Here is a 14,342-nt window from a genome sequence, read left to right as displayed (position 1 = left end):
AGCTTCCTCTTGAGCACAGCTTTGGCAACATTGGCAAATTTCCCCTAATGTATCTCTACAGTTTATTACGAATGACTTTGCATAGTCAAATGTGTCTAGCCTGACGGAGCAAAGCAAGTCTAGTGCTCAGAGAAATGCAGCGCCACCCCTTTCATATATTCTAATCTAAATTCTTTCAATGGAGAGGTGCCACCGCTATGACACTGCCTGTCAGCATGGATAAGACGCCGGGCACGATGACCGGCCAGTCACGGTGTCTCTTTTTTTTTTTTTCTCTCTCTAATCTTTCTGCTGAGATGCTTTTGGCTTTAAGGATCCAAAGCTCAAGGTAAAAAAAAAAAATGATAAGAGAAGAATATATTAGATGGCACTTCTGCCTTGGGCCGAGTTACTTTAGGACACCATATATATATATATATATATAAAGCACTGTCAGAATAAGCATAAATTCATAAATTTGAATCAGTTAATAATTGTAATATCTCTCTAGCTAAACACATAAACATGTCTCAACACCAAATAGTTGCGCAGATATACAAATACTCTCAAAAAAAAAGAGAGAGATTAATCTCAAAGACTAAAGGATTAAGTTCATTGAATGTCCATGAAAACAGAAGAACAATGAATATTTCAAGTCCCGGACAAAATTATTCATACGCAGTTGAAATTAAATGGGCTTTTTTAAGCCCTGAAGTTCACTGGATCGGCGGTGCTATTTGAGTGTCTTCGTTCCTAATGTACAAGAGATGAGGAGATGGGTAGAGAGCCAAATGAGGCACAAAGAGCAGCATTATAGCCGCATTATAATGAATCACAGTATAACAGAATAAGAAAAAAACATCCTGATAAATGACCGATAAATATATATTTTTTATCATTGCAATATCAATATGCAAGTTTTCACGATAAATACATTGAAAAAGCTGCAATAACACTGTGAATAATAACAAACATAAAACTGTATGACAACAGAGGAAGCTCTTTACGCTGCAGATTGTGCTCATATGACATAAGACTGGAGGTAGAGTGAGGTAGAGCAAGGTAGTAAGAGAGTGAGAGGTAGAGATCCACAGTGAACGCTGGGAAAAATCAGTGCACCAAAGTCAAATGATGAAAACAACAGAACTTGATGAACAGAAATGATGGCAACAGAACTTCTCGAAATCCAGATTCTGTTGTTTTCAGTTAAATAGAGGATATTTAATGGTATGGCACCTCACAATTTTGTCATTGTGTCACTCTAATAGTGTCAAATCAGATTTATTTGTAGCTTTTTACACCTGATGGAATCCCCATTGTGCAGTCCAACAGAACAAAGGCAAAAAAACATACAGCAACAATAATTATAAAACAATATTTAAGTAATAATAAAGCATCATCATTTAAAGCCATGATTCAACATAATTGGCAGTAGAGCAGTAGCGTTCAATCTCAGCCCCAGACTACTCCTGCAGTGCCCAGTGCTGACCTTTGCTTTCCATCAGCTCATATCTTCTGTGAAAGGTCACACTTGATCTGAGCCATCATGTTGAGGGCGATTCTAAAAAGTAATTAGTAGTAAAAGGGAGTGGATTATAAAAACCTCCACCAGAGGCTGAGGACAATTCTTCTCTTCTATCCTTGCATTTAGTAACACATGAAATGCTGACATATCATGTCACAGCCTCATTAGAAATTTCCCTCTGACCTCCTTAAGGCCCTATCTATAGATGTTTTATTTTTAACTTCTATTATTTTTGTACTTAACCTCTTCTATTATTTGCACTTCAATATTGTAAGTCGCTTTGGACAAAAGCTTCTGCCAAATGTAATGTAATGTGATGTAATCATGTTAATGGCCCAACAAAGACAAAGAGCAAAAAATCTAATTGTAAATCGTTGGATTTTGAGAATTGAAGCCATTGGTCAGAACTCATGTTTTTGTAAATGGTTAAGTTGCGTTTTATTTAGGAATGATTATGATTATGATAACCAACAATGAATTGGCCATCCATAAGAAAGTGTTATGAAACAGAAGTTTGCACTACTCTGTAACCGTTTAATTGCCATATTTTTTTTTGTATTTGCCAATTTAATTATTATTTCTATTTAATATAGATGATTTATACTATATACCATGTTGTATATATCTGCACTTTATCCTCATCACACATTTAGATGTTGGCATTGTCAGTCCTGCACTGTTTTGTCTGTTTAATTCTCAATTCTGCTATTTTTATTGTATTTATTATAACAGTGTTCTAGTTTTATGTTGCACAATTTGTTGCACATTCATTTGCACTTTATGTTGTATATATATTGTTTGAATTGTACTATTGGTGCATCAATTTCATTGTAGTGTGTATTTGCACTCATGGAATAACAATAAAAGCCTCTTAATTTGACATATATTTTTTAAATCGACAGATTTAAAATGTTTATAGCTACATAATGTATCATTTTGTCCTTAAAATAACGGCATTATGATTATATTCATGATTCACTGACTGTAAGCACTATGTGGAAGCAGGCCAGACTACACTTGCAAGAACTTCTTAATGCTGCATACAACCTCAGCCCACATGCTTCTTTCTGTATATCTCAGCTTGTCCAGAAAGGCACTGTTAAAGTTTGTTTGGAATTAAGCTTTTCAACTGTAGGAGGAGCACAAGAGCAATTATCTAATGCCAATTATCACATAATGCTTCTTAGTAAACAGAAGTTCTAGTAAAAGTGGCCTGGTACTGTGCCAATAAATAGGTCATTCAATGGCAAAACCGTTGGACAATGATCTTCCACAGACGCTCAATAACGTCCCGACATGATGATCAGGTTGTCTGGCATGTAAAAGAATGTAACAGCCATTGAATAATGCCAATCAATTCTAGCTGTCAATGACTTTGATTGATGAATACCAGAGTATAACAATAATAGAGGACCACCAAAACCAGTTCAGGCCATTTTAACCCTTAACCTGCTTCTGCTGGGCTGGTGTTCCTTGCTGACTGTGTGAAGAAAGCTGCAGAATAAGTTAGCATCGATTCCTTGTAGAGGTGAGCTCCACGCTCAGAGCTGCGTCAGCATTTCCACAAACACAATGGCCGCCTCAGATACCGTCCCCTTCCAAAAGGTAGAGAATCAATACCAGCATGAATATCACTTACAATAGAGGTCCCAAAATAACCGGCGGCAGCTTGTGCTGCATCACTCAGCGCCGTGTCCTCCGGGGAGCTGAGAACACAAGTGTGTGTGTGCGTGTGTGTGTGTGTGTGTGGAACCGCAAGAAACCCAGCAGCTCCAGAGCTCCCTTAAGGCTCCCTGAGAACGTAGCCAGTAAACAACGAGGAACCCACAGCAGTTTACTGCATAAACCCGCAGTTCTGCTCACTGCAGTGTGTGTGTGTGTGTGTGATTGTGATGGTTGATCTTTGGAAACAAACCCGTTCACCCCGTGTGCGACTTACGTCCTCAGACACACCAGCCAATCAATAAGAGCAGCAGGGAACAAGCCACAGAACAGTGTGTGTGTGTGTGTGTACATGCAAGAAGCGATGAGTGGTTGCACATGAGCGAAAGAGTGAGGGCTTTATAGAGAAAAAAAAACAGAAAGACAAAGATGGAGAAAGAAGCTATTAGAGAAGTGAAGGAGGGATCGAAAGAGAAAAATGGAGAAAGAAAGGAACTGATAGATAGAGAGGGATCTAAAGAATAAAATAGATAATGCGAGAAAGATAAATAGAAATAAATAGATAGATAAAGATGGAGAAAGAGGAACTGATAGAGAAGGGGTCTAAAGATAAAAATAGAGAGACAGACTGAGAAAGAGAGGAACTGATTGAGAGAGAAGAAAAAGAATGGGTCTAAAGATAATAGAAAGAGAGATGGAGAAACAGAGGAACTAATTGAGAGGGTAGAAAGTATAGATCTAAAGAAAATAGAGAGAAATGTAAAAAGGGAGGAACTGATTGAGAGAGAGAAGAAAGACAATGGGTCTAAAAAGAAAAACAGACAGAGATGGAGAAAAAGGGGAACTGATAGGGAAGGGGTCTACAGATAAAAATAGAGAGACAGAGATTGAGAAAGAGAGGAAATGATTGAAGGAGAAGAAAGAGAATGGGTCTACAGATAAAAAATAGAGACAGAGATTGAAAAAGAGAGGAACTGATAGAAAGAGGGAGAAAGAAGGGGTCTAAAGAGAAAAACAGAGGTGATTGAGAAAGAGAGGAACTGATAGATATAGAGAGTGAGAGTGGGGAAGGGACAGCAAGAGAGAGAGTGATGGAGAAAGCCTGATGCAGAGAATAAGCAGGAGAGGAAGACCGAGGGGGAGAGCATAAACTTGTGATGGGGTGATTGAGAGCCTCATCAAGAGCGTGAGAGAGAGAGAGATTGAAAGAGGGAGGGAGGAAAGAGTGCAAGAAATACAGGACGAGATGTGTGCAAGAGGGAAAGAGAAACATGAGGAGTTGAAGACAGAGGGTGATGACGGGCAGATAAAGACAGAGAGAGAAAACAAGTGATCAACAGAGAGAGGAAGGAGAATAGAAACCAGACAAAGATGAGCGAGAGAGAACAGTATAAATGCACAAGACTGAAATGAGAAGGAAAGAGATAGAGAGGGTGCAAGTGGGAGATAGAGGACAAAATGAAAGAAAAAGACAAAAAAGAAAGCAAGACAAAGACAGAGGGCAAAAAGGATAAGCAACATAGGAATGCAAGAGAGAGACAGATGAGTGGAAACAAGAGAAAGATTGAACAACAAAACAGAAAGATGGAGAACAATTAAGAGGATGGGAAATACAAGTGCAAGACTAAAAAGAGAGAGAAAATAAGTGAGCAATAATTGAGACAGAGTGGTATAAGTAATAAACTGGAGCAAAAAAAGAGAATGATCAAGGATGAAAGATTAAAACAGACTAAAAAGACTAAAACAAAAGAGAGAGGAAAAGAAACTGAGAAAACAAGTTAGCAAGAGAGATAGAGAGGAAAGAGTGTTGTCAAAAAGGCATAAAAGAAATTGGAATGCATTAGAGAAAGAGATGGTAATGAGCAGGAGTGAACGACAAAAAGAGAGAGAGAGAGAGAGAGAGAGAATGACAGTGGAAATAATGAAAGAGATAACTACAAGACTGAAACAAGAGAGAAAGAGAAAGAGAGAAAGATAAACAGAGAAGGGTAAAAATAACCAATGAGAAGATGGGAATACAAGACGATACGAGAGAATGATCAAGAGGGTAAAAAAGGATGGAAGATACAAGAAAAAGAACAAATATAGAGATAGAGATGGAAAACAAGTCAAACGAGTAAAAAAAAGGCAAAATGTGATGAACAAGGTAGGCAGACAAGAGCGAGAGACAGAAAGAGATTGAGAGAGTAATAAGCAAGAGTGAAGAACAGACAACTGAGAGGCAGAGAAAATAAGCAGAAAGGAAAACAAAAGAGAAAGAGAGAAACAGAGTGAGGGAGCTTTGGATGAGTCAGTGGCTTAGCCGTGGAGTTGGAGGAGGAAGGCGGAGGGTCTCTGGTGGAGCTGGGAGCTTTGCTGTGCTGCACTGTTTGCTAATTACAGTGTGGTCACTCCAGAGACTGTGTGCAGAAGTGGCTTCAAAGCTGGTCTGCTGAACTGGGGGGAAAGAGAGAGAAAGAACGAGAGAGAAAGAGAGAGGGACAGAGGCAAAAGGGGTGGGGGAGGAAGGAGCAGCCGGGCTGGATGACAGTGGATGGCTGAAGCTCAGAGAGTAGAAGTTGCCCGGCTCCAGAGGCGGCGGAGACGAGGAGTGAAGACAGGACCACCCACGTCAGCAGTGGAGTTCCCACAAGCTCATCTCTCTCATTAATTACACAGAGATTAGAGCCCCTCACAAACACAGAGCACAGGCTGTCTGCACTACACTGAAATACCAAGCTCCATCAGCTAAGCAGATTAAACGTTTAGTGCATGTTTAATAGACGTATGCAGCGTAAACAACATAAATACTGCATGGGCGAGCGGCAGTACCGAGTCATTAGATACGACTTCAGAAGAGCGAGAAATACTGAAAACTGAAAAATATGTTTACAGAAAAAAGTGAATTTAAACCAGTTACATGTGTTTTTTTATATAGAGTGCCGAGCATAGTTAGTTCATCCTTACACCACACACTGCCGTGCCTGTGATCATGAAGGGTTACCTTGGAAAACGGCTTGGGGATTGCCAATGTGTTCATGGCAAGGCGATGTGGAATAATTAGAGTTGGAGCAAGGCCTCCAAGAGAAAACAAGAAAATAAGAACGAGAGATAGAGAGGAAAACCAGCACGGTCAAAAAGGATTCTGAATGCATTAGAGAAAAAAAAAAGAGAAATGAGCAAGAGGGAAAGACAAAAAGAAAAAGAGAGAATGACAGAGGGTGGAAATACTGAAAGATAAAAAGTACAAGACTGAAACAAAAAAAGAAATAAATGAACAAGAGAGCGATGTAACAGGAGTAATAAGCAAAAGTGAAGTATATAAATTTGTAATTTGTGAGGCGGTTTCTTGTAAGGGAGGTTGAACAGTGGCCAATGTGTTCATGGCAAGGCGATGTGGAATAATCAGTGTTGGAGCGAGGCCTGACATAGGGGGCCAAATGAATGGGACATTCCATTTCTGGAGCTGCATGGGCCTTCTCCACCACAAAGAGAGAAGGAGGAAAAAGGTTCTAGCACATTTAACCAGTATTAAACTAGGTGTGACTATTTTGGACAGCCGGTCCTGTCTCTAAATATCTTAGACCAATTAGTGTTAAGTTGCAATTACCACAGTACTACTCTGTGGGGGCAATTTGCAGTGGTCTTGAAATTGCCCCAGATTTCTCTCATTGAAGCCTATGTTCATTGTTTTATAAAAATGTAAGAACTCTCAATGCAATATCAATGGGTTCTGGGCTTGCTAGCACTTGTGTGCTTGTATCATAACCTGGGTTGAGTGGGTTTTATTGGTGTCAGTTTCACAGAATGTGACAGCCAATATACTTCACTTATTTTAGTTGTGGTCACCAGTGGGCAAAGACCAGCCCTGGAGGGCCATCTCACCCAGCACAGCTGGAAGAACATTGCAAGGCTAAGGAAGAAAATACCTGAGAATAATAAGGCACTTCGTCTTTTCCCCTTACAGTACTGCACCAACACAGATCCAGGTCTTCTGAGCGCGCTCAGTGACCCAGCCCGGCCAGCAGGTACACCAACGCATGGCTGATCTGAGGCACTGCAGCACAGTGAAACAGCGAGCTAACAGAAAAGGGTTGTTCGCACGACGGGTGACCCAAATAACCAATTAAGAGATGAGAATGGGAGCGTGTGGAGGCGCGAAAGCAGGAGAAGAGAAAAAATAAAAAACACACAATAATGACACACACAGCTGACAGCTTCTGTCCTGATTTCCCTCCTGCTCTTTAAGATACAGATGACAGCTCCTCCAACGCTCTTTACTGAGTGTCAGTGTGTCTCAGCTCGACCATCTGCAGAATCCCCAGCCTGTCAGCACCATTACCACACCACTCCACACTTAAAATTCTCTAAACGTGTAAACTTGAACCCTGACCCCATCTAGAAAAGTCTTGAAAGGCATCAACTAGTTCGATATGTTAACTTTTACATGTTTGTGTGTTAAATTTAATTCTAAAAAGGAGTTGTGCCACATAAGTGGTTCCAGCTTGTTGTTAGGGAGTTGCCATATGGTTGCTAGGCTGTTGCTATTTGATTGTTATGGTGTTACAAGGTGTTAACTATGGTATTCCAGGGATTGCTATATGGTTGCTGTGGTGTTGCTAAGTGCCTGCTAGGTGGTAGCTATGGTATTCCAGGTGGTTGCTATTGTATTGCAAGGTGGCAATTGTAATGGAGTTCCTAAGTTGTTGCTATGCAGTTGCTAAATGGCTCCTACGGCTTGCCTAGTAAATGCTAGATATCCAAAGCGGTTGCTCAGATGTTGCCAAGGGGTTGCTGTGGTAGCCCAGATGGATGCTATTGTGTTGTAAGGTGGCAGTTGTAATGGAGCTCCTAAGTTATGCTTGCTATGCAGTTGCTAAATTGTTGCTATGGCTTGGCTGAGTAAATGCTAGAAATTCAAGGCGGTTGCTCAGGTGTTGCCAAAGGGTTGCTGTGGTGTATGTCATGTGATTAGTACTAGTGTCACATTAGGCACATTAATTAAAACAAAACAAAACTGCATTTCCTAATAAAAACAAAGAATGGATGTATAGCTTAAATGGTTCCAGCTAGCTGTTGTTGTTGATGTGTGTTAATATGTGATTGCTGTGATTGTGTTGTAGGTGAATGCTGTGGTGTCACAGGTGCTTTCTAGGTGGTTGCCACGGTGTTACTAGATGGTTGCTATAGAGTTGCTAATTGGTTGCTATGTTATCCCATGTGGTTGCAAGCTGATTGCTGTGGCATGCCAGGTGATGGCAACACCAAAGGAGCTGCCAGAAAAATCATAGCATTGTGGTTGCTAGGGTGTTTTTAGTTAAGTGCAAGGCGGTTAGGTTATGATATCCGAGGTGGTTGCTTAAATGTATTGTTATAAATGGCCGTAAACATGCCTTAAAACTTATGAAAAATTGTTACTATTAAAATTACTTTCAATATTTCTAAGTAATTTTACTCTAAAGATCATATTTAAACAGATGCAGGCAAATGTAAATACAGTAAAAGAAATAAATAACTGAAGTATCAGCAAGCAGTTCTAGAGAAATTCTGGTGATTTGCAAGCAATATTGTTTCATAAAACGCTTTTTCTGCCAAATTTTCTTGAATTTGCTTTAATGAAATGAGCCCCTGGACAATAAAGCTTGGTTCCAGATTTCTCCTCAAGCCCCCAGTCAACGCCCAAGTGGAAGCTTTCAATTCAATCACCAGCTCACCATTAATGATTTAACATTATTATTCACTGATTTACCAAACCACAACATCTTTATACAATATTATACCAACTAATAACACCAATAAACCGTTCAACTGTCCATTACACAAAGTGTAAACAGCACCATTGATGCCTCATGACTCACCTAATGGTGCCCATCTCTTCCCATGGCCTAATGCCAACTGTCCACTGCCCCAACAACTCACTCACCATGAACAGCAGCCTGTAGAGGATCCTCCAGGCCACTCTGGCATGGCGCTTGGTTCTTCGGACCAGGGACGAGCCCTTTCTCCTCAGCTTGCCTGTCCTCAAGGCCGGCATGGTGACAAAATGGTCAATTCTTGTGGTCAAATGGCTACTTCTCCTCCTTTAGACCCTCTTCTCACACCAAGTCATGTTCAGCATCTTCCTCCCTTATCTCAGAAAGTCTGAGAAAATCCTCAGAATCAGGCTAGGCTAACGATTTCCTCAGGGCTACTCTTTTGATGGGATACACCAATCGATCAGTAACCAGTTCTGAGCACGCAGGCAGAGGAGAAAGTGGACAAAAAGAGAAATGCTGCTGCCCACTGAAATCTGCATATCAATTGCTGTTCAGCAGACAAAAACCTCTGGCTGTGTGCATTATGGGAAATGCCTCCCCTAAACAGCATGACCCGCTGCAGCTTCCAGAGCACAGAAAGAAGAGGCCAGACAGTGGGAACGCGCTGCCAAAGGCCAAGGCCTTTCAATAACACCAGCACAATGCCGACTTTTCTGGCTGGTCTACGACCACTGCGTCCAAACCACACAATTAAGGTGGATTAGGCAGGGAAAGAGCAGGGAACCGGACAGATGCCATTAGTTAGTTCTTTGGGACTCGTCCCACAGCATATGGTGCAGCCCTACAAAACAATTTGGAGGTGTTTGAGATATCCAGGTTGATTCATTTAAGCTGTAAAACAACCCCACAGGTCATACCGTTAATGTTAAAACTGCTGAAACTGCTTTCTGTATTAAACAGTGCTGCCATTGTTGCATTGCCCAGGCATGCCTGCTATTTATTTCCTGCCATCTTAGCAATGACGTTCTTACTACCACTCCACCTGTAAGTTTGTCTTTTGCACTGAAAGGTGTTGTCATGTGAGCTGCATATTACACAAGCCATTAAGCATTTAACCTTAAAATATAAGCTTCAAAATCATTCTAAGAGGCATACAGCAGGCTTGGTGCACTGCTTATTGCACTATGTAACTTTGGTGAGGCAGGCAGAACTGCATAATGCAGCATAAAGCATTGACATGGCAGAGTAATATTACCAGGTTCTACAGAAGCAAGTCATCTTTCAGCAAATGCTGGAGCCATTTGGTGCTCTTATCTGGGGTTCTGTTAACTTGGTTTCTGAGGCTGGTAACTCTGATTATCTTATCCTGTACAAGAGATGGTAACTCTTCCTTTCCTGGAGCAGTCCTGATGAGGGCCAGTTTTCATAGCATTTGATGATCTTTACAACTGCACTTTGATGATGCATTATATATTATGAAATTATATATTATGAAATGCCATTCCAGGTGACTCTACCTCATAAAGCTGACTGAGAAAATCCAGACAAGATGTGCAAAACTGTCATCTAAGCAAGAGGTGCTATTTGGAAGAATCTAAAATGTAAAAAAAATGGTTTGGTTGTTTACTAGATAATTCCATATGCTTCTCAAATACTTCCATTGCTACAGACCAGCTGCAAGTTTTTGTAACCCATGACTTGTTTTCCTTTTTTTCAGTTTCTTTAGTTTTTAGTTTACTGCTCAGCTTTGTACCATGTAAGGTCACCGGATTTTGTACCATTTCAGGTTATTCACTGGACTTGAACTGTTTGAATGTCAATAAAACCTGGAAAAATTGGGACCAGCAGTGTATAATTAAGTTAGCTTATGGTGATTAAAGAGTTACAGGCTGGATTTGGCAACGGCACGACTGACTTTCCAATCACCTTCAGCAAACCTGTATCAAATCAAAGCGCTGTCAGTCTTTCAATTGGATTAGCTTCAGTAAAATTCAATCACAGCTCTGAAAAAGCAACCAAACCCCAGCAGCTGTCTGGTATGTCCTACACGTTCAACCAGAGATATCCTCATCTTTCATTTCCCTTTGAAAATCGCAAGTAAAATTCCCCTCACAGCTCTCCAGCTAACACCAGATTATTCCTCGGAAGCTGGGAAAGAGGTGCATTTTCAGGAAAACTAGCTGTAATGTGTTGTCTGGTCGCACTCTGCAGACAAAACAAAGGGATTGGACACCCCTGTTAGTAAACACAGCGTACTCGGAGGTCATTAGGCATGTGAGACGGGGCTTTGTTCATTCCAAATCCTGCTCTCCTGAAACTAAGCCTTGGCAGGTGCTATGCAACACTTCAAAGACAGCAGCGGTGGCACACACTCATACACACACATACACCTGCACTGAGGGGGAAAAAAACAGCACGACTGAACCCGGACCACCAGAACATTCAATTATACACACACAGACACAGGCAGAAACATTCACACTAGGATGTGTATGATGTCTGAAGTCTTCAGTAACACATATACCACATCGAGAAGCATGTGAACAATTTGTTCTGTTCACAATGCAGAGATTCGTCTACTCAAACACACAGCCAACACAGCCAAAATATACCTCTAGCCTTGAGTACTAATGTTGAGTTGTGATCTTTACCATGCTCAGCATGCTGCTACCTGCACTATGTAACTTCAGTGAAGCAGGAAACACTCAAACACTTATTCGCTCCCAGTGCTGCATGTAGGGTCATGTGACTGGTTCATTTAATGTAACATGATGACGTTCCATCAGTATAATAATATCATATGATGCCTAATGAACTCACACTTTCATAGGACTGGAGTGAGGGTACTGTAATAAGCTCAGCTTTGTGGTGTGCTGTCTCATGCTGGTCTGTATGAATAAAAACTTGTTCATGTATAAAGGCTGCTTGTTTGGAGGAGCTTCTGCATAAGGAAAAATGCAGTTATTTCCAATAAAACTAACAAAAAAAGGAGCAATGATTGAAGCGTTTGTGAAACTAGTGACTTGAGCTATGGTTAGAAAAAAGTTCTTATATTGAAAAAGAAACCAGAAATAATAAGCTGTGTGAAATAAGTGTAAAAAAAATGCCCTGTAACACTACATATAAAACCTGTGTAAAATCTTGGAATATCATGTGCTCCTTTTACTTTTAATGATGGTTTTCTCCTTTTCACAGGGTTGCAAACAAATTCTGTGTAAAATGTGTTCTTTGGTGTCTCAAAAAGATTTGTTTCTATTAATGAAACAGTAACGAAACAATTTCCCCATTTCTCTATTACTGACAATGTTGTTTATTATCATTTTGTGGCTATAGAGTTAAGACTTATTTTTTTCCTCTTCAAAAAACCTAATATAACTCAACTGTCCCTTTGAGCATCACGTCTCAACCAGCCTTAATTTACCCCATAAATTTTAGAGTGCTTCTCCAGATCCATATCAGTCCTTAGTGTGGTCCTCTTTTTTCATAAAGCTCATAAAGCAGGCAATATTTGTAAAATGCTGCTTGTGGAGATCTTTTTTTGCCACTGAAGCACATTTAGTGCTGAATCAGTCAACTCTGCACTAAAAGATTGTACAAGACAAGCAAAATACAAATATCTCCATGTTACTGCAGTGCTACAGCTCCTGAGTAACCTTCATGTTACTGTGGGGCATCTTCACCAAAATATCATTATCCTCTTACATGCAGTGTTTATATATCTAATATTCTTTATTTTGAGATTATTGTAGCTAAGCCAGTCATCAGTACTGCACATTTTAATTCCTTGCAGTTTTATGCATGTAAAAATGTAATTATTTTGTTTAATCCTACAATTTAGAAATGTGCTACAAAAATACATACGCCAAAATTCTTATTAATAAAGGTTTATTGCTGAAAATCTTGAATCTGCGGACTTTTGCGTTTCATCTTTTAAATTTTAATCATGTTTCTATAAGTCTCTATAGTGTATCCTTACACCATATAAGCTCCACACAGGCATCCCCCTTAATTCAGCGGATTACAAATTGATTGAGAATTTCTGTCATTTTATTTACTGTAGTATCATACGTGCATGTATTTATTTAGTTTTGTCTCTTTGTTACCCTTGTTATTATTCAGTAATTTCATATCCTGAGATTTTTTAATATTATTTTATTCTATTTTATTTTGTAAAAAAAAAAAAAAAATTATATATATATATAATATATTATATATGATAAATATATATATATGACAATCTTGTCATTTCTCTCCATCATTATTGTGACAGTACATCATCCAATGTTATTGTGACCAGCCTAATTATAATAGTAATATAATGTTATTAACTTATTTTTAACTTAGTTTGGCTTGTTTCAAATTATTTTAGCTAACAAATGCATCTTAGTTCTCTCTGTTAATAGAATAGTTAATTTATGCAAGGTCTATCAAAAAATAATGCATGAAAAAAGTAAAAAGAAATAGTCATCAATAACCAAAAAAATCTTGTATTATTCTTACAACAATGTAAAACTTAGATATATCAGATATTTATATTGTATTTAAGAGTATTAAATTTTTTAAAGAAGTTAAGTGAACTGTAAAAGCATGTTCCTGAGCTATATGCAGGTTCTGCAGGTGATTTCTTTATTTATTTACTCTGGATCACGTAGTTGATGCAGAGCAGCAGCACTGAACTCGGTAAGGTCAGAAGAGGCAGTGGGAGGCAGGAGGATTATGGCTCTTATGTATGTCTGCCAAGAAGAGGATTAGCCCTATTTGGTATTTTCCATGAGCAGGGCACTAACCTGCCACACCTCAACTCTCTCACACTAACCTAACTTACTTAAACACATTAACCCTTAATTACCTTCACACTCGTTTATACCTATAATCACAACCTAATCTCTGTATTTAACCTGTTCATTAACAGATACACACAGTAAACAGCAGCGCAAACCATTAACCACCTTATCAAATAACTGTTCACAGATTCTATCAGTAACAGTTATGCCAAACCACTCGCTGTAGAAAATATGGATGCCATGGTTCTGTTCTATAGAAATGAAGCCACATTTCTCCGTTATGTTGTCAAATTTGTAATCCTGAGTTCACACTGGCAAGCGACAGGTCAGGACAGACTATTCATATCCTATGGCAGGACCTTGCGACACGGAGTTGAGATTTTCTACGTTTTATGCAAATTAATTGTGACACGGGGAAGCGACATTCCAACCTGATTGGCTTCTAGCTTTTATTTGGACCAATCACATACAAGGTGGTTCGAGGTACTCAAGCTTCTGCTATCTGAACTTTTGGTTCCTTTCGCATTTCGTTCCTACCACACAGAAACGTCAAATACTCGAGTTATAGCTGCACAATAAAGAGGCCAAGCAATTCATCATACTTATACCATATTTTCCTTCCAAAATATATATTTTCAAGCTGAAATAAAAATAAGT

General features: G+C 39.4%; 1 protein-coding gene across 5 annotated transcripts in view; it reads right to left on the bottom strand.

Annotated features, from left to right (window-relative positions):
- tiam2a (TIAM Rac1 associated GEF 2a) overlaps positions 1-14,342 on the bottom strand; it is a 207,037-nt gene that overhangs the window by 17,893 nt on the left and 174,802 nt on the right. The window lies entirely within an intron of this gene.

This window comes from Astyanax mexicanus, chromosome 14, assembly GCF_023375975.1.
Source record: "Astyanax mexicanus isolate ESR-SI-001 chromosome 14, AstMex3_surface, whole genome shotgun sequence".
NCBI lineage: Eukaryota > Metazoa > Chordata > Actinopteri > Characiformes > Acestrorhamphidae > Astyanax > Astyanax mexicanus.
This window is presented reverse-complemented; position numbering and strand designations above follow the sequence as displayed.